This window comes from Physeter macrocephalus, chromosome 11 (genome assembly GCF_002837175.3).
Source record: "Physeter macrocephalus isolate SW-GA chromosome 11, ASM283717v5, whole genome shotgun sequence".
Classification (NCBI taxonomy): Eukaryota; Metazoa; Chordata; class Mammalia; order Artiodactyla; family Physeteridae; genus Physeter; species Physeter macrocephalus.
This window is the reverse complement of record NC_041224.1, coordinates 20,318,891-20,345,053: the sequence shown is the minus strand read 5'-3', so window position 1 is coordinate 20,345,053 and position 26,163 is coordinate 20,318,891. Positions and strand designations below refer to the sequence as shown.

The 26,163-nt window shown below is 39.2% G+C and overlaps 1 protein-coding gene, 1 non-coding gene and 1 pseudogene across 2 annotated transcripts in view; all 3 read left to right on the top strand.

Annotated features, from left to right (window-relative positions):
* PLXDC2 (plexin domain containing 2) overlaps positions 1 to 26,163 on the top strand; it is a 406,618-nt gene that overhangs the window by 75,561 nt on the left and 304,894 nt on the right. The window lies entirely within an intron of this gene.
* Positions 3,964 to 4,036, top strand: TRNAG-UCC (transfer RNA glycine (anticodon UCC)). Its single transcript has one exon. It is a non-coding gene; the product is annotated as a tRNA-Gly (tRNA).
* On the top strand, positions 10,135 to 10,248 carry LOC112066493 (uncharacterized; annotated as a pseudogene).

Genomic DNA, 26,163 nt, shown 5'->3' with positions numbered 1-26,163 from the left:
GTGGCATGTGGGATCTTCCCGGACCGGGGCACGAACCCGTGTCCCCTGCATCGGCAGGTGGACTCTCAACCACTGTGCCACCAGGGAAGCCCTTATCATCATCATTTTTGTAATGACTTATACCTGTCTATTGTCTCAGCCATTCGAGAGCAAGCTTCCCAAAGTAGGGATCATGATTTATTCTTCTTGATATCTCTAGTATATTGAATACTGCTTGACCCCATAAGTGTTTATTAAATAAATGAGTAACTGGGCCTTTCTCACCTTCTGAGATGGCCCACACTCTGTCTGTGGAGTGTGTTTCTTTCCAAATAAATTCACTTCGTACCTATCACTTTGTCTCTCACTGAATTCTTTCTTTGATGAGACATCAAGAACCTGAGCTTCATTAAGTCCTGAAACCAGGTGCCTTTTTATAGTTTCCTGTTCCTTTTTTTTTTTTTTTTCTCCAATCAGAAGTGAGCTTTCTTGGGCTTCCCTGGTGGCACAGTGGTTAAGAATCCACCTGCCAAAGCACGGGACACGGGTTCGAGCCCTGATCCGGGAAGATCCAACATGCTGTGGAGCAACTAAGCCCATGCGCCACAAGTACTGAGCCTGCGCTCTAGAGCCTGCAAGCCACAACTACTGAAGCCCGTGAGCCACAACTATTGAGCCTGTGAGCCACAACTACTGAAGCCCGCATGCCTAGAGCCCGTGCTCCGCAACAAGAGAAGCCACTGCGATGAAAAGCCCACGTACCACAAAGAAGAGTAGTCCCTGCTCACCACAACTAGAGAAAGCCTGAGCACAGCAACAAAGATCCAACATAGACAAAAATAAATAAATAAAATAAATAAATTTAAAAAAAAAAAAAGAAGTGAGCTTTCTCCAGGAATTATTTTTTTAATACCTCTACCCCAGCTATTAAAACAACAACAACAATAGAGTAGGCGTAATTGTTTTATAGCCTGGGTCTCATAATTCAGACATCAGAAATCTGTGAAAGTCTTTTTATGTTGTCTATTTGTTCTGTTGTTTTAAAAGGTTCTTGCTCATGGTGCCTTGCTCGTGTGCTTAATTATATTTGACTGTGTGCTGCTCACCATTTGAAAAATTATATGTGGGATCCCTTGTGGTCTAGGATGGAGGTATTTTCCTCTAGGGAGAATATACATTTGATTTTGCCAGGTGCTCAAAGGCATTGACAATTTGGAACCATTTCAAAATAAATTCGGGGGTGGGGAGGGGGCTAAATTAGGAACTTGGGATTAACATATACGCACTACTACATGTAAATAGATAAACAACAAGGACCTACTGTATAGCACAGAGGAACTGAACCCAATATTTTGTAATAACCTAGATGGGAAAAGAATCTTAAAAAGAATAGATATATGTGTATGAATATATATAAAACTGAGTCACTTTGCTGTATGCCTGAAAGTAACACAACATTGTAAATCAACTATACTTCAATAAATAAACTAATTTAAAAAAATAAAAATAAATAAATGAGTAACTGAATACATAAATGAATGAAAGAATGAATGAATAATCAAATAATTGAGAGTGAGTAAATCAGAGCAAATAAATTTGTTGGTCATATTCTCTTCTCCCCTGGTCATCTGATCATTCCTCTAATCTCTTGCCAGGCTGCTGTCAACTTTGATTTGTGACTTTGGTAAAATATATGCCGGCTTCTACAAGCTTTATTCATCTTTTTCTTCTTGCTAACTTGAGTTTGGAGTCTATAATGCTGAGGTGGTAAGACTCCAGGATTCACTTTATTTTTTCTATGAACCAGAAGTAAAGACTAGTTTAGGCTAGATAGAAACAAATCTAAACAAAGAAATGAAATTAGCTTCATGATCTTGTGTGTGTGTGTGTGTGTGTGTGTGTGTGCTTGTGTGTGTGTGTGTAAAATTCTGCCACACAATAGTTACCAACATTTCTGAGGTTTTGATTCAGGGATTGTTAGCCTTGCTGAGGCTAGTACCTTATTCATAGGTCCAGCCCAGAGCTTCAGTTCTTATCCATAGAATCTGGGTTATTGCACAGTAACTCACACCGTGCAAATTCTTGAGAGGTTGACCTACAAAATAGAATGCTAATAGTTACATTACACACACCATAGGAACAGTCATAAAGATTGCTTTGTTAGTGTATTCCTTCCTTGAAGGGAACGTTATATGGTGGTAAAATTATAATAAAAAAATTGCTTAATGATCAAAACTAAGACAAATTAAATTAGCTGATCTTAATAATAGCAATGCTCAGCAAAGAAGGGTAAGACTATCTTCCTCACTGTAGGAATAGAGCTTTCAGTGTCCTCTCTCTTGAGCACCCCCTTCCCTGGAAATGTAGGAAAAACTATGGTCAATATCCTGAGGTAGTCTTAAAAGACTTTTGTGAGGAATAAATGAGATAATATATGTAAGATATATCTCTAGGTAATTAGTAGTTACTCTGAATCAGCATTCTTCAAATTGGGTTATGTGTACCTCTGATGGAACACAAATGCTTGCCATCTTGATCCTGAACTTCAATACTTATTATTCCTTGTAACTGATCCCGTTTACTCATCAGAATCTTACTATAATGCATTTCTTAGGAGTGTTAAATCTTCCTAAGCACCGAGCAAAGGACATTTCCAAAGTGTTAGAAGAGCTTCTATAATCAGGACCTCTGTAACCAGTGAGATTTTTGATCATTCTGAATAGTAGTAAAAATTGAAATTGTGTCCGCTGAATGCAATAAAGCTTTAAAGATTACCTTTCTACATCTATTTCACTTCTATGCATTTTAAGATATACATTCTCAACACCATTCTTATTTAACTTCAAATACGCGATGCCTCTTTTTAACTCTAAACAGTTTTTTAAAATTTGCTCTGGCATAATTTAAAATAAGACCTTTTTACCTGTCTCATTCAAATTCTCTAAGGTTATTGTTTTGCCCTAGAAAATTTCCCAAATATCTTATCCTATACTTGAGTAAATTTCCTCGTGATAGTAAAAACTATCATGTTAGCCTCAGTAAAACCTTTGTTAAATGCCCAAAGCATTGGGAAGTGTTAGATTTATGGATTCACAGTTTGAGGATGGGGGATCTTTGAAGTCATCTCCTTTCACCTTATAGTTAGAAGATCAGAGACATAGAGAAGTTAAATGACATCCCCACTGAAGCCAGGATAGTCCATATGGCTAAGGTAGAATCCCATTCTCTTGCCTCTAGTTCAGAGCTTTTCCTACCACGCCGAAACATACGATCTTTTTCTATTTTCAGTTCATTAAAGAACGAAGGTGTTTTATCAGTGAGGTATATTACAGTATATTTGGGGTTACAGATCAGTGTTTAAAGCAATTTCATGCAAATACAGGTAGTGAATAGATAGATACATAATATTTCAGAGTGTATGTTCTGTGTAAGCAAATTCTGTTTCTCCAGCTTTGAAATTTATCTGCTGCATCTCAAAATATTTCCCTGAAGCTATTTCCATTTTTTAATAGTCTCCACTCTATCTTAGTTTATTACTCAGGTCATTTTTCTCTGACTTATATTTTTCTCAAACTGATTCCACATGTTACTTTCAATCACAGCATCTCAAGACTTTGGATGAATGGCCCTGAAGCATTTCCCCCGCTTGGCATTCTGCAAGGATTTCAGTCTGAGTGTACAGAGGCAGTAGAGCTGAGAAGCAGAATGCTTTTTCTTCGTTTTGCCTGTCCTTCCATAAACCAGTTGAGATTTAAAAACAAACAAAGAAAAACTTATTTTGTTCTTTGTCTATAAATGTAGACTTTTACAAACTCATCTTGAAGTCAGGTTACTCAAATGGGCAGAAATCAATCTGAATTTTTTCTTTTCAACTTTCTAGTAGGTTGTCTAACCTTAGCTGGAATTTTGCTATACCATGAAGAGAATGGGACTTTGGGAGGTGAATATAAAAACTATTTATCAAACATCTCTGATGTTGGGAATTCCCTGGTAGTCCAGTGGTTAGGACTCTGCGCTTCCACTGCAGGGGGCCCAGGTTCGATCCTTGGTCAGGGAACTAAGGTCCTACATGCCGCACAGCATGGCCAAAAATTTAAAATTTTTAAAAATTAAAAAAAAACATCTCTGATGCATGTAAGTAAAAAGCTAATTATTGCCTTAATCACCTTATGATACAGTTGACTTTAATATCATAACTTTTTTTCAGAGTCAAATTCAGTGGCCATGGTCAACAGGAGCAAAGATATTAGTAACATCTTGATAAAACAGATATTGGTAACATTTATTTTCCTTGCTCCTCTTAAAGGTCTATATTCTATTTATTTTTAAAACAAACATAATTAACATTTAACACAATTTTTAAACTGCCACAAATTCTTTTAGAAGTTAGTGGTATATAAAGTCTAAGAACATGGAAATAGAGATATGACAGTGGTTAAATATGAAAAAATAAATTCATGAACTAGTTAGCTTGATGTCTAGCTAGACAGTGAGTTTTCCTTCTGATAAACATCCAGTGCTCTAATTATATTTTAAAAATTACTAGCTCTTCTAACTGTGTACAGTCGAGAAAACCAGGAACTGGAGCTATTTTAATCTGAAACTGTTTCCTAAGGCGGTTTAATTATCTAAAATGCAGCTTTAAAGACTGTTTTCTTCAGCTTTGACCTGAGAGAGCTTGACATTTAATAAGCTCTGATGTCTGAGATCTCCCAAGTTTTCAGAGTATCTGAATGTTTTTGAATGCAACAACACACAACAAGTTAAAGTCCCATAAAAAGCCTGTGAACATCAGTTTTTTTTCTATTAATAAAGTATAGTTTCAAGCTTAATATTAGGTTATTTGAAATTTTATATTTTGATTCATTTATTTTCAATTATTCATTTAGTAACCCATTTGGTAGCTAAGTCATTTCCTAAAATTAAGCTAAAATTTAATTAGTATAAATTTGTAAATCGCTTTGCTTCGTTCTATTCTTTTAATCAATTATGATGGATGACAATACTAGTACCTACTATTTGGGGTGCTGTGCTGTCATCTATCAATAGCAAGTGGTAGTATACCTTTTGTGGGGGAATACATTTGTTTTTTTTTTCCTTTTCATCTTCTTTTTACTCTTTTCTAGTGTCTTCTGGGATGTTAAATTCTAGCCTAGACTATTAAGTCTGAAAATAGAAAAGTTAATTTCTACTGAAGCTTATTTTAATTCTACTGGAATCACATGAGTTAGAGTAGTTAAAACACATACATTTACTCACGCTCACACGGTGATGAGGATTATGCTTAAAAGGAAAAAAGCCTCCATTCCCCACCAGATAGGAAGGTGTAAAGTACACACAGAAACTTAAAAGAAAGAGAGAGAGAGAGAGAGAGAGGGAGAGAGAGAGGGAGAGAGGGAGAGAGAGAGGGAGAGAGAGAGAGAGAGGGAGAGAGAGAGAGAGAGAGAGGGAGAGAGAGAGGGAGAGAGAGAGAGAGAGAGAGGGAGAGAGAGAGAGAGGGAGAGAGAGAGAGAGAGAAAGAAAGAAAGAGAAAGGGAGGGAGGGAGGAAGGAAACATTAAATGGGATTACTTGAATAAAATTTTTTGTTCTTTCTTTTTTGCAATTCTTCTTGTTTTGTGGAATATTAAATAATAATTGCATGGTCTAATTTATTTCTCTTAATCTTTACCTTTCCTGCTTGTTTTAAGTCTGAAAAGAAGACACAGGTGAAAATATGTAAGGATCTGGATTCCACTGCATTACCATATGTAATTATTATATTCTGTGTCAACAGATCTTCCATTGATTCACATCATTACATAATGGTTCCTAAAATTAATTGGAATCTATATTTCCAAGATCTTTATCAATTTACCAGCACATTTTTTTCCTTACAGCAAAACACTGTGCTCTGCAAATAAAACTCATGACCGTTCATGAGAAAGAAATGATATGTCAAAAGTTGAAAAGTCAAGGTTACTTTGAAGATTTCTTGTGTCCATTTTCAGCTTTCAGGCCAAAGCATTTATAGGGTAGTGGAGGGGAAAACAAATACAAACAATAGCTTGGTACTTTTACGTAATGACCTCATTTATACCTTTGAACAACCCAGGACACAGGCATTGTTATTACCATATTTTTTGAGATGGGAACACTGAATCTTAGAGAAACTTACAGAAAACTAAAGCCCAAGGTCACCAATATTAAGCGTAGTAGTCAAGGTCTATCCCCATATCCTTATGCTTGAAATCATACACTCTTCTATTCTTCTTGGTGCATTGACACTTTTATCATTATGTAATGTTCCTTTCCATCCCCAGTAACTTTCTTTGATCTGAAATCTACTTTATGTGATATTATACCTTTCTTTTGATTGGTATTTTCATGGTGCATCTTTACTTTCATCCTACCTATATCATTATATTAGAAATGAGTTTCTTATAGACACCATATAGTTGGGGCATTTTTAAAATCCACTCTGCCAATCTCTGTCCTTTAGTTGACATATTTAGAACACTCATGCTTAATGAAATTATTGATAGTGTGTTAGGTGTTTAACTTGTCTTCTTTATGTTGAGAACCACATTGGAAAAATATTATAATTTTGCTTTCAAACATCTAACAGAATTTTTAAAACTCAGGGGAAGATGAGTAGTATATTTTATTTACCCATATACTTACCTATTCCGTTGACCTCTCTTTGCTCTGATGTTCCAAGTTTTCTTCTGTTGTCATTCTCTCTCTACTGGAATAACTTTCATCAGTTCTTTTAAGATAGGTCAATGAGTCATTATTTGCATAGCAAGATCCCCAGAAAGTCTGCCTTCTTGTCTCTACCTTTTAGAGTTTTCTGCTGCTGGTTTTATTTATTTTAACCAGGGTTTTAGGTGTAAAAAGAGGGAGATGTGCTTACTCCATACTTCCAGAACTGAAGTCCCCCCACCCCGTACCCATTTAATTCAAGCATGCTAACATCAGAAAACGTGCATAGGAACAGAGAGCTCACTTTCCCCTTTTCTCTGTCTCAGAGTCTAGGGTCTAACAGCCAGCTGTTCCTTAAGTGTTTACCTCTTTCACACCATGCATAGTACAGAGTGCATCTGACTTGTAAATGCTCTGTGGGTAAGAATGTAGTGAGCTGTTTCAAAGCAGATAAAATGCTGATGGAGAAATTATGTGGAAGAAATTTTTCCTTTGTTATCTTAAAATACGTATGGATGGGTGAGAAACTGAAGCTGGGAAAACACTCAGGTAAATCTTACAACAGTAACAGCTGACAATTATTCACAGGCACTGTGCTAAGCTTTGTACTATTTTAAACCTGGTCGTGCTCTATGAAGTGACTATTATTCTTATTTCCATTTAACAGACTTGGAAATTGAGGCTCAGAGACAAGTCTCACAGAGCTACATAGTGGTATCGCTGCCATGAACTCAAACTTCCCCTCAAATATCAGTGTGTTAGAAATAAGTATATGAAGTACCTGGCATACATTTGATGTTCAAACATAGAAGTTATAGTCATAGTTATGATTTTTTATAGTTGAAAGAATCATTTGATCTGAGTATATTCCTGATTCTGCATCAGTAAAACTCAAGAGCGGAACACAGGGAAATTTTCTAGCAGCAGTGGTTAAATTAAACCATTGAAAAATGGTGATATTTAGCAATAATAAGTGTACTGCCAAAAGAGTTTGAAGACATTTCTTCTTCATAAAAGGCTCACTTGCAGGAGTGACTGTTGACTGATTTTCAGCATTTAAGTTGGAAGGTTGGTATTTAAAATGTCTCAACTCTTCTTAAAAAATTGTGGAGTTTGTTCAGTCAGGGCTTGACTTAATTCTCACTCCTGCTTTTGTTCCAGCCATGCCGCTTGTGCAAGAGCACTTTCACAGAACCTGAGCATTGCTCTGAATGTGGCAACAGAAGCAGCGTGGAACTGGGGATCATACACTACTGTAGCAAAATGAAGGATCTTTTATGTCCTTGGTGGGTTGCAGTCTAAGTTCTGCCAGGCCTCCTTATAAACTAGAGTGTATTTACATGATAGGTTAGATTCACCCTGAAGTTAATCATCAAAAACATTACAGAAACTTAAATCATGCTTCATACTCATCCAATTCTATGACTCTCCTTTGACTTTTGGACATAGATCCTCCCAGATGGTTTTGCAGTTCTTTAAAATGTCTGACTCAGTTAAGCCCCAATCCTTTTAGCAATGAGAAGTGAATGCAGTTTCTAGTTGTTAAATGCACACGTTCAATCTGAATTTCAATAACTGTCCTTTTAAGCTCAGGCTGTTTGTGCTTTCTCACCTCTGTAAGAAAGGGATTCAGACAGTTTGGGTCTCTTATTAGAGACCTTTAATTCTCCGAAGTCCCTGACCTGTGTCAACAGCTGAGTAAACTTCTTAATGGGTATTTAAAACCTACTCATCTGAATGCATTACAATAAAATAAATTAAATGCCTATATTCTGCTTCAGCTTCCTCTGAATAGCTCATAAACTGGAGAACTGGGTAACAAAGAAAACACACATAGTTTTCCCCTCCGATTAAAGCAGTGAACCTGATTTGCAAAGTTCACGGCACACACCCTCCTGGTGAATGATGCAAAGCTGGGCACACCATATTTCTCCTTGGGCTTGAATGAACTAGTGAAATTTTTCCTCCCTTTCTCTGCAGGTGCCCCATCACTGGAGTCAGCCTTTTTGGATTTCAATCTATGACTTGAGTTCTTACACTCCATTTCAGCCATTGGTTAATTTGTGTATTGTAACTACATAAATACCATCTTCTTGCCAGAAATGTTAAGCAGGTCAAACCCTGAGTTTAGATTGCTATACTAGGTAATGCCACTTTCATCTAGTCCTTCATTTTACAAGAGAGGAGATTAGGCTGTGAGAGATCAAAAAAGCTTTGCTTTAAGACATACAGCTGGTTCAGGGCAGAACCAGGAAGTCCCACCCTTGTCTCTTAGAATAGAATGTAATTACCCTGGGTTGCACTAGTTGAAAAAAAGCTTTGCAGCAGAGATGGAGCTTCCATTAAGCCTAGGTAATGAGAAGCACATGAGTAAGTAGAGTTCCGCATCCCCACAGTTTCTGTAGTAAGAAAATCTGTAAAAGGAAGTCCATGAAAATGATGAGAAACAGAGATGGGCCTAGAAGACCATGAGCATGCTGATATTTTCTAACATCAAGTATATTAAACACAAGCTGAGAAAATTGATGCAGTTATTTTTTAATTAAACGAAGTTTGAACTTAATACGTGTTTGAAAACAACAAAAAAATAGAGGCTTGCCTTGGCCTGGGTAGGGATTGGGAAGTTTGAAAATTGGGGGAAAGCACATATTAAAGAAAAGTAATAAATTAACACAGTCATTGCTTTTCTGTACTCTAGCATTGACGCTCCTGTAGGGTAAGTACAGAGTAAATAGATCCTTATATTCTCTTCTAACCTCAAACAGCAAATACAGCTTTTTTAAAGGGCATATGTAAGGATGACTTCCTTTTCAGTGGCAGGTAACAGACTGCTAAGTATTTCTAAATCATTAAAAGTTATTTCATCATGTATGGGGTACAAATGGAGTTGTAGGACATACAGAACACCATTAACTCAAGTATAAATATGCATTACTGTATAAGAGTCCTCACAGGAAACAATCTGTACAGTTACTGAACACATCTGATGTATTAGTACACACTGTGTGAAGTGCAGTGTCAATCACATAAACATAAAATAAACTTAGTGCATTTGTAAATATGGGGTATTTACTGTATTCCATTGTGGCTATAAATTATGGAGAAATGTCAGTGGAAGAGGGTCTCACTCTCTGTAAGAGACTTCTGCTTATTCCTAATAGTGTGTTGTTTGAAAATGGCTTTTCAATCAATGCACTATGTAGGATTCTTACCCAAAAATAGTGAAAATAAAAATTGGTGTATTAGACCCTTCAGCTTTAATTGCTATTACGTGTGCATTTACAGTGTGGCGCTCATTTTCCTTTGCACAAAAACCTTATTTTAAAAAGGACAGTCTTTTGCAGGTAGGCACTTGCTGAAAGGAATGCAGCTTGCTGGCAGAGAATATTCTAAACTGCCAATCTCATTGGGACCCTGCTGTAAAAACATCTGCAGCTTGGAAGATTTGGAGACAGCTAATAACAGTGACTATACCGCTTCTCGGCCTTTTGGCTAAGATCAAGTGTAGTAACAGTGACTATAATGAATAGTTAATTGTTTTAAGAAAAGCAATTAAAAAATTGAGCCGATACTTAATCTACCCAATTAAAAAACAAGAAGCGAAAAGAATTGAGAAAAAGGAAGCAATGTCTATTGTATCCATGATTATTTCTTGTGGAGATGGTTGGTTTTACACATTTTCTTTTGAAATATATCTGTAGCTGATAGTGGCGATTTTGACCCCTAAGACCTACTTTATTTTACCTTTCTTTTGTGCCGTTTGTTACTTAAACCTGCACTTTTGTTATTGTGTTTTTCAACTCTATCTGGTACTCCATTCTAGACACCATATTTTAATACTGACATTTAACAAACTGCACATGGGCAACTACGGTGGTGAGGTCCATGATTGTAAAAAGCAGCAATATTTAGTCTAATGCAGAAGAAAGATTAGGCAAGGACATCCTAAACTACCTTCCAGTATTTGTAAGGCTTTGTTTTAAAAGCCAGAGATACATTGTATTGCATAGTTCCAGAAAGTTGATTCAGGACCAGTGGATTAAAAGAAAATCAATTGCCACTTTTATCCACCCCGGACACACACCCAAATCATTTTATAACAATAACATTCCCGCAATACATGACTGGAGCGGATGGCTGCTACCACTTTACCACTTTTAGAGGCTGTCTGAGTCCATTTGAGCTGCTGTAACAAATATACCGTAAATTATTGGCTTAAACAGCGAACATTTATTTCTCACAGTTCTGGAGGTTGGGAAGTCCAAGTTTAAGGTGCCGGCAGATTTAGTGTCTGGTGAGGCCCTGCTCACTCATTCACAGAGGACTGTCTTCTTGTGTCCCCACTTTACAGAAAGAGAGCTAACTAGCTCTCTGGCCTCTTCTTTTAGGGGCACTAATCCTATTTATGAGGGCTTCACCCTCATGACTTAATTACCTCCCAAAGGCCCCATTTCCAAATACCGTCACGTTGGGATTAGGATTTCGACATATGAATTTTGGGGGACACAAACGTTTAGTCCACAACAAGTAGAACAAATATCTCCTGTTCTCTGCACCCCTTGCTGATTCCCAACACTGAGGCCCAACACCCATAGCTGTTCATCATTGTGCCTGTGTCTTGGTTTCATTACACATGGCAATCTCCACTTGCTAATGGTACTTGTTAAATCCCTAGACATTTGAGTTTTGTCTCCTGACCTCTGAGGTCTTTTCTGGTACCCATGATTGTGGTACTTAATTGTTCAAAATGACTGGCTATAGTCTATTCATCATTTTTATTCTGTTTAAGTGAGCATTTTACTCCACTTCAGTTTGTATGATTTTTTAAAAAAAACAAGTTTTCAGGTTCATAATTTAAAAAACATAATTTGTGACGTAGCCTTTTACAAAATCATCTTAATTATTATGAGCTAAAATTGATGAAATAGTTTCACACTATATCAATAAGAGGCAGCCAGTCAGGCACAGAGTACTACTCTTTTGTAGATATTTCAGAGGGGCAGTTTCATCTCTGTTGACCGTTCTCCTCATAACTAAATACTGAGACCCTTCCTCCCTCTGGATGGCCATGACACTGACCTAGGGATTTGGAGAGCATTCCAAGAAGACGTGATTCTGAGATGGTTAATTGACTTAAGCCATGCATCATATGCAACTGGACAAAAACAAAGCATAGCATGTCCATTTTAGCTTCATTTTTTTCCTCACTGAAGTCTCAATTATGCTTGTTATTTTCCTCTCTTCTTTAAGGCTCTGGCTCTAGCTGAATGGGGTCACTGGGGCTAGAGAGGGCTGCTGTATAACCATTGTGAGGTCTGTGCTCTGTACAGAGGCATTGGCCAAGGTAGGTGAGGGGCTGGACCCCAGCTTGCATTCTGGGGCCAGTCGGACAGCTGTGCCTAAGTGCCAGATGCAGGGACACTATTCTAATGCACATGAAGGCACTCTCCAGGCCAACAGTGGCCGTGGAGCCACTTGGGCCTCTGCTTACCCACTGTGAATTGAGGGACAGTTTGCCAGTTTGGTTAAAAGCTTATCATAACTTATCCTTCATGGGGCTGTTCCTTGAGTGTAGGATGACATGTGTGGGTTGGAGTGGAGGGTAATTAGACACAAACCAATGCTGTTTAATTGATGTTTTTGAAAAAACCCTTGTCCTGGGGATAAGGAGGAAAGACCTGTTGCCGGTAGGAAGTCTCTCTGCTACTAGTCGTTATTCAGGTTGACTTGAGCACTTACTTTGGATTGGCCCTGTTGCTTCTCCAGTATGGCTTAATTGGCTGGGATGAGCCTTACTTAGGAAGAGGGAATGAACCATTGACACTCTAGCGAGCATATCCGCGACTCAGTGATTGGAAGGGCAAAACATAGCTCAGTGATTCTAAAACGGCAACATGTTTTTAAAGCTCCTAAAATTGGTCTAAAGTGCCAGAAATTCCCACTTTGGACTGCCTTCAAGGCAGTGAAAGCTCAGACACTGACTCATCGAACTGTTTCCTTATTAACAGATGTGGTACCAAACATTTTTGAGGGCTGAAAAAATGAGTGAGCTGTTGTTCAAACCCCACGAGCCTCTTAACCACAAAGCTCTCTTAACCTCTTAATTTTGAGACTTTTGGGGATTTCAAAGGAAATCTGGTCATTATATATACATCCTAGTTTTTGTTGTTGTTATTGATTCTTAACTCTTCCAAATGCTATTTGGCCAAGGATGCTCATGATATTTGAGAAATCTTTTGAGTCATTTTATAAACTGTTTGGTGCTCTATTTCTTTAAGCCAGGAAGTTGCAACTGCCAGCATTAAGCAGAAAGTAAGTTGTTGAGTTTTAGCTTTATTTAGAAAGAATGAGGTTTCATGTATTTGTGAACAGATTTATTTCACTGACTCTCTACCCCAAATATCACATAACAGTTGAAATTTCTCTTAGTATTAGATATACTGTCAGAAAAGTCTTGCCTAATTAGAACAATGGCTATCCAAATCATTTTAACAACATATAAATACATTTATATTCAACACAATAGAAGTGTTTATGGAAGAGTTCCACAAGAGTAAAAACACAATCCAAGGATTTATATAATCTTTCTTTGTGTGCTGTATCATGTTCTTCTGAGGGCTTGGTATTGTTGTACATACTTATTAAACTGAATACTTTTTATTCAAAGTAGGCAGAAAAAAATATTTTACCCAAGTGTAACACTGAGGCCAGTAAAGATAACTTTTAAACAATTCATGACAGTCAATAGAAGCTGGGGGTGGGGGGAAGAGAACTGAGCAAGCCTTATCTTTGCTTCCACTTGAAAAGGTTGATTGACTTTTTTTTCTAGCAAAATCTGAGATGTGAATGCTGCTCTATTTTTATGTAAAATAAGGTTGAACATCTTCAACTGATTCCCCCCATTGTTAGTTATTAATACATAATTTATCCATTTCCCTCAAATTTCATATACAGGCTAGCAATTATGTTGACAGTCCTGATGAGTGGAGGCCCCTGATTCCTTAGCAAGGTTATATAACATTGGCCCATAATGTCCTTATCCGTTCATAGGTGAAAACATTGAAACAGAAGTAGAAAACGATTTCTCTGAGTAGTGAAAGAATTAATATGGTTCTGAAGAAACGCTTTTAATCCCCAGACCTGTATTTAACCCTCAGGGATCTGTGTAAATCATTTGGAGGAGCTCTGCAAAGATGACTGAACACTTGTGTCCACGTTACTTTTTTTCTACTGAGGAATAGATTTCGGTAAAGACTTTCAACTTCTTGACGGTTCAATTCCTGCATTTATAGCATAGATATTGGTGCCTGCGAGTTCTCTTGCAATTCAGGTGAAGAGTTAGCACTAGTGAAACCTACTCGACTTTCCAGATGGCAGATGTCGTCTCCTAGGGCCCATTTTATTACCATCCATAGGGATACCATAATGGCTTGTTCCATATGACAGCGAAGTTGTGTTTCTTATCTATTACCTCTACATGCTTTGGGGGAGGTTGACAGAAAATGGATGCAAAATCAGGGCGAAGTTAAAGGTCTGCAAACTGCAACTGCAGAGAATATAAATTTGTGGGCCTGCTCCAGACAGCACAGTTAACTCACTTAACTTCCAGCTGTGACACCAGTGAGCTGTATTTAACATCAAAGCACCAGAGAAGGTCACCCAGGTCCCACAGGAAAGTCTGTCAAACTTACTGCGGCTCAGCTGGAATCCTGAGGAAGCTGAAGGCATGGAGAGCTAAGTAGCCTCTGCCCGCTGGTGGTATATTGTAGCACTCAGGTAATTCTGTTTTGAATGGGCCTTGTGTGTGGGCAGTCTGAGAGGTATGATAACAGACTTGCCAAACAGTAAGGAAGTTGCTAGGAGTGATTATTCATTTCAGTGTATCCAGTGACCAGAAGAGCATGTAGAAGTGTTGGTCTGTTTTGTTGTTGCTGTCGTTTTTAAGCAAACGACATCTGCGTCAGCCTCCTTGAAAATAAGGACAATATCTGGGTATTTAATCATGGAGTTTTATGCCGAATTGTATTCTACTTAACTAACCTGTACTTTGCACAGACTTTTCCCCTCTTGGGGTGAGAGATTGCAGTGGGGCAGTAGTTGAAGTCACAGACTGATGGGTCGATTTTTCTGTTCAGGATCTGCCCACTCCAAAACAGGCTTTCATCAGCCTCTGCAGGACGGTACTTAGGTGAGTAATAACATTCATCGAGTCGGATTTGCCTGCTGTTTTCCACACAGTGAAATGAGAAAACATGCAGCCTGCGGGGTTTTGGGGTGACTGTTTTGTGCCAGAGTTTGTCAGCTAAGCAGTGCGCTCATTATACCTAATCCGCTGAAATCAGAAGAGTTCCCACGTGTGGACGTTTAGTGCATATGCACATGGGTGCATTAAGCAGAACAAGTGAACCACAATATCAGGCAGAGTTGGTTATTTTCCCTTATTTTTCAATAGAGGACACAGAGGAGTAGATATAGAAATTTTGGAGCATAAAGGAGGTGACACAGAGTACAATTCTACCTGGCAGGCTTGTACTGGAAGTGAATTTAGAGAAGCAAAATTGCCAGTTACTCACACATTAGTCTCCATAGATTATGAGTCTGTGACTTTATACCAATCCCATGGAAGCAAATAAAAGCAAGAAAAACAATTGTCGTCCCAGCTCTTTCCATCTCTTTCTTCATCCTCATTTCTACTGCCTGAGTCCCAGGTATCTTTCCCCTCTCTGACCTTATTCGACGGCCCTCCAACTTACCATAAAACCGATGTTCCTGACAAAATTCACTCTTTCATTCATTCATCCAATTTATTTTGAGTGTTTAACACATTCCAGGTGCTCTGCTAGAATTCTGAGAATAAAAAAGATTAAAGAAAAGATAAACCTCACCTTGAGAAACTAGTACACAAGGCACTAAGGTGCAGTGAAACGTGATAGGTTATGAACCACATGCCTTGGACACACTATGGGCAGGTGGGGATGACACCACCTAGAAGAGCTAGGGAGGGCTTCCCAGAGGAAGTTGATATTTGACTTGGCTTTCAAAGGATGAGATTATATTTTTCTGATGAAGGCAGAATAAAGGGCAATTCAGGAAAAGAGACACATTTACAATAGCAGGGAGTCATGAAAAGGTGTGATATCTTCCTAGGATAATAATAAATTCAATGGCACTAAATCTTAAGCTCATGATAGGTGGCGAAGGACTTGAAGTCTGGGGGGAGGATGTAGGGACAAGCTTATGATGGGCATTGTGTACCATTTTATAAGATTTTAGCTTTAGATAGCCGGAAATGAATGAGTACCTTAATGTAATTAAGGCTTTTACAGAAATAACTTTTTTAATGCAAACAACCCATGTTTATTACAAAATTTAGAAAAACGGGTAAGTGAGCAGAAGAAAATAAAGAGCACTCACTTCCCTCTGACAGTGTAGAGACACCTGGGAGTCCATCTGACGGTGAAGTGTGTCAGAGCTGCAGGGCACCCTTGGGTGGGGCTTAGTTCAGCTGAACTTGCTGTGACAGGGAGACGGGAGAACAGTCTAGGCTTGGTGGGTTTTATTGTAGAGAGGACCCCTGTCCTCTCTTCCATCGTAGAGGGAGCCAGAAGGGAGATAAAGGCTTTTTATCCTTTAATAATGGACCCATTCTCAAGAGGGTGTCAGTTTTCTACCAGAAAACTTGGGGCTTGAGCCCTTGATGTATATCCAGCTCTCAGATTTCTATCTTGGGAGAGTTAGCCTAAGCCTGAAGTGGTTCTAGAAATGCCTTTTGTACATAGAATTATATGGTTCTTTTTTCAGCAACATGAAAGGTTAAATAGACTCTCAAGGGAACCTATTTTTCTTTGTGGAAATTTGTTCTTGCCTTTTTAACAACTGACTGATACATTTTTAAACAGTAATCTTTTAAAAATCATGTTCTAAAGTTTCCCTAAGTCTATTTCCTTCTGACTTTGATGCTATTTGTACACAAATATAGACTTGAGATCAGCTTTTCTTCTCTCGGGGCAGAATCAGAGCATAAGCAATGGCTAGCACAAAGCTATGGCCACTGAAACTGCCAGTTGGTTACATGTCCTGAGAAAAGGGAAGAGAGAATAGTTTCCTTTGCAACTTTGTGTTAGTGTTCTCCAGATGCATTTCATTCTCTGGGATATTCATATTTAGTTGCTGAAAATCACTTTGTAGCCAGGACTGTTCCAGCAATTGTTATTCTGAAATTGCTATAGCGCTGAGTTTTCTTGGGTGGTTGGTCTGCTGAGAGATTCCAGAAGGAAAATTTCTCCAGTGTCCTGGGGAATGGGTCCTTCAGACATCAGTTCATGTTCTTGAAAGAGCACATTCCACGTTCTCATTTCCATTCTCATTTCTTCCTTTTATTTTTTCCCTCCAGGATTTCATTCCCAGCACATTTTTTTTTCTTTGTGGGTTTTTTGGTACATTTTCAGTTCCCCAAATTCCCTAATACTGTTTAAATATGAGGTATTATATTCTTTCTAGGCCCAAATTCTAAAATTCCATTTTGGGAGATTATTTCATTAAGAAGCTGACTGAAATCAGTTTTTAAAATGATATATCTCAGTTGGAAATGGAACTTTAGGAGCAAACATTTACTGGTTTAAAGAAGGAAAGAAACTTTATTTAAAAAAAAACGGCTGGGATGTTTTTTTCCCCTTGAGCTCTCTGCAAACCACAAAGAAGGTTTTAACTCTGTGATCCTAGCAAATTCATGGATGTCAAGAGGAATATTTGCTGACTTAGAGGATATGTTGACTCTTATCAATGAAATGCAATGAGGCTGGTATTTATACTCAGATTTTTAAAATTTCAAGCACACTGGACTTGTTCCAAATACATAGTAAGACTGAAAGAAAAATAGCCGTTCCATGATAAGCAGAGGTGTACACTGGTTTTGTAAAATGTGTCAGCTACGTTTGGGAAGATTGCTAAACAAGCGAAGACAGATTTTACAAAGAAAAAGAACAGGTGGTCCAGGTGTTGAAAAGACGGGATAGGAAGCAGCAAGAACTCGGGGGTCGAGAACTCGGGGGAAGGAAACCTTGTCTGCTTGTCAGATGGCCTTGTTTGTGTTGATTCAGAGTGTAAATGCAGTGTAGGAAAAGGGGTCTCAGTGGTCCCCCACCCCTGCCCGCCCCGTGAGTGGAACTCGCGCTCTTCAGAAGCCGTGAGGATGCGCCAGCTGGCACATTCCTCTCCTCCCCAGCATCCACCGCTGCCTTCCCCTCTCCCGCTCCCCATCTCTGAACGTGGTGAGCAGCCCCCGATTTGCCTAAGGCACCAGGCTGTGAGCCAAGCTGGTTTTAATGACTGTCCTTAAGCTTCAGCCAAACAGCCGTTTTACAGGTGCACGTCGGTGGGCAATTCACAGTTAATGTAGTATTTAAAAGGTGCACATAAATCATTTAAAAATGTATTTTAAATGTTCGTTCTCGTGGGCTTTCTCATCAAAGGAACCCTACAGCACATCTATTTGGAAAGGAGAAGGAACTCTTTATGATGTCAGTAACTCTCAGCACCACCTAGGTCTGGCCTCCTATAGATTGGGATTGAAAGCGGGGTACAGCTATATCTTCAGGCCGTGGCCCTCTGCAGGGTCCAGAGTGAACTTCACCAGCTCCCTTATCGATTTCGTTGCTGCAGGCCTCACAGGAGGGTCAGACGGTTTGGTGGCAGGAGAAGATCCACTGTCTATAATACCTCTCTCTTTTCCTGCCATACAGGGTCCTTTCAGGTTTTCCTGCAAGTTCCCCATATCTGTGACTGAACCTTGTTGAAAACCCACACGCTCGTATAAACAAAATGACGGGATCTTCAAGGGCAACAAATTTGGGGAATATAACTGTGTTTCGTTTCGAAACAGGAAATACCTTCTAATTTGGGAAGTTTGGGTACGTGTGTGTATTTAAATTAAATAATGAAATCTAGTAAAAACTTCCTGCCTGAAGGACTTGCATGTCTGTACAGATAGATTTTTGATACTGTGTATCACATGCTGTTCAAATAACCTAACCGTCCCAGTGGGTCTCCCGTCAACATTCCTTCCTGCTTCATTGTGTCATGGAATGTAGTTTTTGCAATTTAATTACAAGTTTGACAAAGTAACAGATACCAGCTTAATTGCTGGTATTAGTCTTACTCCTGATTTACTTATTTTCTGGGTTTTTCCAAAGGTCTAATTTTTTTGCTTATTTTCTCTCCTCTGGACTTTCTTCCCAATCCCTCTATTTTCTTTTCTCTTGGTACAATATGCATCTTCCCTGTTCTTGTCTTACCTTCTAGCGTTCTTTTCTATGCCAAGATCATGCAATCAGCCAACTGGAGTTATCAGAGAGGCTCTTCTGACAAGGTTCCAAATCTCTTTCAACAGATATTAAAATACACGTGCACTTTCAAAGACTTTTCAATTTCTCTCATTTATTTTTATTTGTTTGGCACACTCTATGGCATTTTCTGATTTCCTTTTATTTTTGATTTTCTGCTTTAGGATTATGTTTTCTTGTGCACAGTGAGACAGCAACCACATGTGTCGTCAATTGAAGGAGTACAACAGATAGCTTTCCACATGAAATGACTTTTAAATAAATTGTAATCTTTCGATAGATTGCTCTCATATCTCACACTGGAGGTTTTAGTTGTGAAGCCCAAAGTCAGAATGTTATGGGAGTAAAAAACGCTTTCCTTCTGAGCATGTTTGAGTGCCATCCTTTCCAAACCAAACATCCTCCTGTACTCCCTGTGCTCCGCTTAGATAATCCATCACACGTGAGATACGCAGAATCGAGTCCATGACTCTGGGTCAAGTCGAAAGTGATTTGGAGAGGTTTTGGCACGTTCAGTTACCTTTCACCTTTGTCCTTTTATCTAGGATACCGTTACTGCCACATCAATAGATAATATCTCGCTGGGTAATACTTTGACAGCAGACTAGAGGAAGAAAATCAGTGTAAACCAAACAAGAGTGGTAATGAACATGCGCCTTTGTTAGCTAGGCCTGATCAGACTTCTGGCTAGGCTACTTGATATCTGTGGGATCTTAGCCAAGTGATTTAACCCGTGTCAAGGCCAAGTTCTTCTTCAGCAAAAGGGACTTGGTACCTTCTGCGTATAGTTGCTATACACTTGGTTGATAGTAGGTGCTCACGCTGTGAGCTTTCCTATTATGATAATGGCATTGGTCACCTTAATGGAAAGCAAAGGTATACCTAATTCACACTCATGACCTGACTCTTTCGATCCTCCACTCAAATTCAGTTATAATTTGCTAGGATGTGTTGCTGGCAAAAGAAGCACAATTTCTTCTTTTCTTTCCATGTTTGGTAGGGTAGGCACAAAAGAAAAATGTGGTGTACTGATTTACCAGTGTTTTCTGTCTAAAGCAGTGTGTAATTGGTTGCTTTCTACGCTGTTTTTTCAGGGGCTCTTCGAGTTGACATAAGAGCCACCTAACCATATATAATTTGGGGATCTTCATACAGACCTAAATGATATTCTACTCCTTTTGTGATTCACTTATTAAAGTGAAGCAGACCTTTCAGTGGTTTCTTTTTTTAAAAAAAAAATATCCAAAGGAATCATCTCTCATATATCTGAGGAGGTATGTTGACGCTTTTTTTTTTTCATATCAGACAAAGTAGACTTTATTATTTTTTTTTAAACTTTTAATTTTATGTTGGAGTATAGCTGATGAACAATGTTGTGATAGTTTCAGGCACACAGCAAAGTGACTCAGCCATACATATACCTGTATCCATTCTCCCCCAAACTCCCCTCCCATCCAGGCTGCCGCAATACAGAGGTATGTTGACTCTTAAAGCCAAGAGTATTTCAGCGTCAGTGCTGGCCTCACTAATGCCCCAGGGCTGCTCCTTTTCCAGAAAGAGGAAATTGGCTCCCACTGGAGATTTAGGTATAAAAATTTTAAAAATCATGATTATGCTAAACAAATCACTCTGAGGGCTTTTAGCCTCTTCTCATCTTCAACACACACACTTCTTTGTGGTTTGGGCTGGGCTTGGAGTTCACGGGTGGTAGATGCTGACAGTGGGAACCTCGGGCCCTTTGACATTCCGGATGGCCTCCGCACAGGCTTCACAGGCACCCCGTCCTCCTGCACATCACCATCAGGTAACAGGCTGGCCAGCTGCCAAAGCCAGAGTGCACTCTGCCCTGACAGCTGACGGGTGGTGTGGGCCTGGAGCCGGAGGAATAGCCTCTCCAGTCTGGAAACTTGCCAAGCCGGCACCCGGCAGGTGGAAGAGCCCAAGGCAGCGTGAGTTATGACTCCTCTCATTTCATCTCAGAGGGAAATACAGAACCTAAGCGTCGGTCCGAGGAGGTGCGTGGGTTCAGGAATCGCGCGTGGGAGCCCAGGCTTGGCGCTGGCGGCTCCTCTGGCTCCAGCGCACACGTCTGGGCTGTTGCCACGGATGATCGACAGCAGCCAGGCATGTCTTTGTCTGAGCCCAGTCACCTGACAGAATATTAAAATTGATATGATTGACCTGCCTCCCACTTTCCTGAGTCCTGCTCTTGATAATCACAGCAGTGAAGAGTCACTCCCCAAGGATGTGTACTGAGCCCATAAACAGTGCCATTCAAAGGAATTCGCATTCTGAAAGCACATTTTAGAACAGTGGAGATAGAGCCAAGAAAACTCTGCCAAGGGCACTAGAGATGGGACAAGATTAATACAAACCATCAGAAGGAAAGTTTTGGCAAGAATAACACCCAGTAGATAGATGCCGTTACTGCTATTATGGATACATATAGAATTCATCAAGATTTGTTGTAAATCAAACAGACAAATATGTCTTAATTCTATTCTGATATAAAAAAAGGAAAAGTTTAAATCACTGATGAACAGAATTTTAAAATCTCTCAGAACATCTTTCTGTTTTTTTAAAAAACATTTTTATGTATTAAAGTATAATCTGCATATAAAAAAAATGCACATATTCTCATTGTAAGCATGATATCTTCTTACTGTGTAACCAGCACCCTGATGAAAAAACAGAACATTCCTGGTACCCCAGAAGTCCCGTGTCCTCTTTTCTGATCACTCTCCTCCACCTCACCTCTCCTGAGGTCTCCCCTATTCTGACTCCTGATAGCATCAATTGGTTGTGCCTGTTTTACACTTATATCAGGGGTTGGCAAATATTTTCTGTAATGGTCCAGTTAATAAATATCTTAGGCTTTGGAGGTCATCAAGTCTCCATCGCAACTCTGCAACTCTGCCATTGCAATGTGAAAGTAGCCACAGGCAGTACCTAAACATTTGGGCGTGGCCGTGTTCCAATAAAGCTTTATTTACAAAAACAGATGTAGACTGGATTTGGCCTGCAGTTGCACCTCGCCAGCCTCTGCTTTATATAATGCCTGCCGATATGTTTGTCAGATCAATCCAGTAGTTCACTGGGGCCGGCTCACACCGGCTCCTTGAGGACCAGTTATGCATATCTCTTCCCAACTCAGCAATCAGTGACTTCAGTGGAATATTTACACCATGGAAATTGGCAGATGCTGCAAACCATGCCTTCCCTCACTCCCCATTTGCTTTGGAATGTGACAGAATTGGGTCTCAGTGGCAATTCACTTGATGTCTCCTAGCCTCTGTTTCTTCATCTGTAATGGGAATGTGGAAACATCCAGAGATAATGTAAATAACATGCTTAGCAGGGTGGCTATCACCTGTTCCATTGCCACACAGTGATCATATTCTAGAATATTTCCAGATATTAGCAGATGCTGAGAGTTCATCTTAGCACTTTTTATCTTCTAATTTTGGATCTTTGATGTTCTTATTGACATCGGAAATGTCTCTGGCATTTGCTCCCCACTCTCCAGTTACATTGAGACTTACACCTGACTCAACTTTTTATACCTAGAATTGGCCTAACGTCTCTGGTCCTCTGCACCTTTAGTCCATCCTCCACAACTGTCATTAGGTTTGTCTTTTCCAAAGTGTGACATAAATCTGTTTGTGGGGCAAGTTAATGGTTCCCAGTATCCACAAATTAAGCATCATCCCTTTTACCAAGTCATGTATTGTCCCAGTCCCACATCTTCATTATCCTCTCCAGACCTTCTGCCTGCTCCGTCCTATTCTCAGACTATGCCAGGGCCTCTGGTCATGCTGATGCATCTCCCCATGTCAATTCCACCTAATCCGTAAGGGCCAGTTTCCATGATACCTCCTCACTCTCCACTCTTTTCTAACCCCTGCCTCCTACCTCACCCTCAGCCGAATGAATTGTTCCCTTATCTATGTCCCCATGGTTATTTGAGCTTAACATTTGTTATAACACATATCACGTTATGTTATGATCAGTTGTTTGTATATGTCTCTCCTGTTAAGTTGTGAGTTTCATGAAGACAGAGGCTTCTTAATATCGTCTCACCATAACTCTGCTGGGATACCAATAGAGTGCTGGAATGTAAGTCAGAAAAACAGGGAAACCCAAGAAGATAATAACGCGGGTTTATTGTCACATCCCGTAGGAGGACCTGCCATCCCTGAGCAGGCTCATCTAAATAGGATTTCTCTCTGGATGAGTAAGGGCTCCTGGTCAAACTGACATCTGAGAAAGAGGCAGTGACTAGTCCTTGGTAACTCTTCCCTCTGCAGAACACCTTTGGGAGAGTGTTTAACCCACTTATGTGGTGTGGCATTGGCTTTGTGGGACACCAGTTGTAATTGTGGCTTTCGGCACAGTGTAAACAGTAGCTGACACATTTCCTTCAGCTCTGAATGCCTTTTACATTTGACTTCTCAGTGGTTATATATAAAAACTCAAAATCTCTGTTTGTGTGGTGGCATTACTAGCCTTCCTGATTTGCAACATTGCAATGCATTATGTATAGCAAATGTTGCTTATCTTATGTTGCCATATGCCGGTAGCAGGATGGGGAAGCTTGAGGCTCTAACTCAGGCAGAAGTATGAAATTGTTCTTAGGGCAGGAGTCTGATCTCTCACAAGCAAGAGTTTCAGTTACCTGGTACTACAGGAAGATAAAGTTGGAAAGATAGTGAGATCAAGTTGTGGATGACCTTGAAATACAACTTCAGAGATGGGCCTGTGCTGGGTAGGCGACCAGACGTGACTGAAGGTTGATTCTCAGGAAAGTATTGTAACAGAGTTGGGTCATGGGAAGATTCAACTGGCAGTTGTTTGCAGAATAAGTTGGAGTAGGAAAAAGCAAAATCCAGACATCCTGTGAGAAGTCTGTTGCAATAGTCGGTATCGTAAGTAATGATGTACTTCCAGGAAGTAATGATGTTTCTAACTAGGGCAGTGGCAACAAGATTTTATATATATGTAAGAATTGGCTCCCAAGGTTGTAGAGGCTCAGAAGTCCTATGACCTCCCCTTTGTAAGCTGGAGAACCGGGAAATCCAGTGGTATAATTTAGTCTGAGTCTGAATGCTTAAGAGATCAGGAGCTCCAATGTCTGAAGGAAGAAGATGGAAAGAGAGAGGGAGAGGGAATTCACCTTTCCTTCACATTTTTGTTCTATTTGGACCCTCCACGGCTTGGATGTTGCCTGCCCACATTGGTGAGGGCAGATCTTCTTTCTTTACTCAGTCTGGTGATGCAAATGCTTAATCTCTTCCAGAATGGCTCTGACGGGCACACCCCAAAATGATGTTTTACCAGCTATCTGGGCATCCCTTAGCCCAATCAAGCTGACACATATAATTAACCATCACAAGTGGGAGACAGGAGAGAATGGATATGAAAAATATAACCAGGATAGACTTTTCTGAACCTCAGAGTCAGTTGTGTATAAGTGGCAAAGAAGAAATATTCCTGGAATCAAAGAATAGAATCAAAAAAAGGTTTCAAGGTTTCCTGCTCTAGTGGCTGAGAAGGTTGAAATGAACTAAAGATAAATACATGATAAAAAGGTGCAAATTTGTTGAATAATGCAAATTAACCAATTAACACATTTGAATGTCCCCTCTGGGATATCTGTGTTGGAAACTTTATAAATTAATGAGATGAAACAGCCATTTCTCAGCTGAGATGCAATAGAACTTTAACAGTATAAAGCAACATTGGCAGTAGACCTGGTATACAGGTTAGGGTTGAAGGGATAGATTATGTCCAGAAGGGAAGGATCATCTAGAGAAAGTATTATTTTAAAATAAGGAACCTCAGGGAGTTATGTCTGTCAATAAAGGTCAACCCCAGGTCAGCGGTTCTCGATGATAGTTAAATTTCATCAAATTAGCATATAGGACATGGTTTTTCTAAGATGACAAGAAAATGTATTGCAGCTCCAGGATTTATCTAGTGACACTGCTAAACTTCCATTTCCTACTTGGATTTGAGATTTTATAGTTGTGAAAGCTCACAAGATGTTAGGTTTAAAGGGGCTAAATTTTTCTGCTCTTTTTCTTTAGAAAACTGTTACATGATGATGTGTGAGAAGGAGAAAACAATACAGTAGCTGAAAAAGATGTAATATTTATAGATTCTACTAAAACATTCTGTTGGGCAAAATGTGAAAAATGTGGCAGGAATGGCAGAAAATGTGGATGTTTTTGAGCTATGAGAAGGGAATTTTATTTTTCCAACTATAACTTCTAAAATCTGAAAGATGCTTATTTGGACTTGGGGGCGTCAAAGCAAGGAGACAATTATACTGATGTGGTTGACGTTTTGTATAATTTAAACGTGTGGAAAAAGGAAAGAGCACCTGTATTGGTTGGGTCTCCTCCTTCACGCCCTGTTCTCTCCCCAATAACTGCCTTTTTTAAGAGTAGAGAAATTAAATTGGTTCTCAGGATTGCTTGGCTGTTTTTGTTTCTCTGATTAACTTCGCTGTGTTTCATCATCTGCAGAGATAGGATAATAATATCTTTAATCAAGATTTGTGAAGTACCTTGAGTTCTTTGTTTGAAATATGGAAAAAAAATCATTATTGCCTCCTTGAATAATAAATAAAAAATACACCCCAACCACCTTAAAGCTTAATAAAAGAATTTGAGACATTTTGGTACTTTTGAGATTTAACAAAAATTTATGAGGCAGTATGATTAAATACTCTCTAGAAAGGAATTCTCTCAAAGAGCAGTTGTTAATAACTTTTCAAATTCTCAAATTGTAAATGTTGAATATTTCTAATCTGAGATCTATCTGGGACACGGGGTGGTTTAACACTTTAAAAATTATTTTGTGGATTCAGGATCTGGTATCACACTATGAAATAGAGTGCTAGAATCATTTACTTCTAGACCTAAAGAATTTCAGAGCAAGAAATTCAATGCTCTAATTTTACAGGTAAATAAACTAATCAAAGCAAAAATCAAATAGGATTTGATCAAACTGACAGAGGTCTGCAGTGGTAGAACAGGGCTTTTGATCCCTAATAGAATTCCTTATGCCCCTGTTTTATTTTATTTCAAGAATAAATGGGGCTTCCCTGGTGGCGCAGTGGTTGAGAGTCCGCCTGCCGATGCAGGGGACACGGGTTC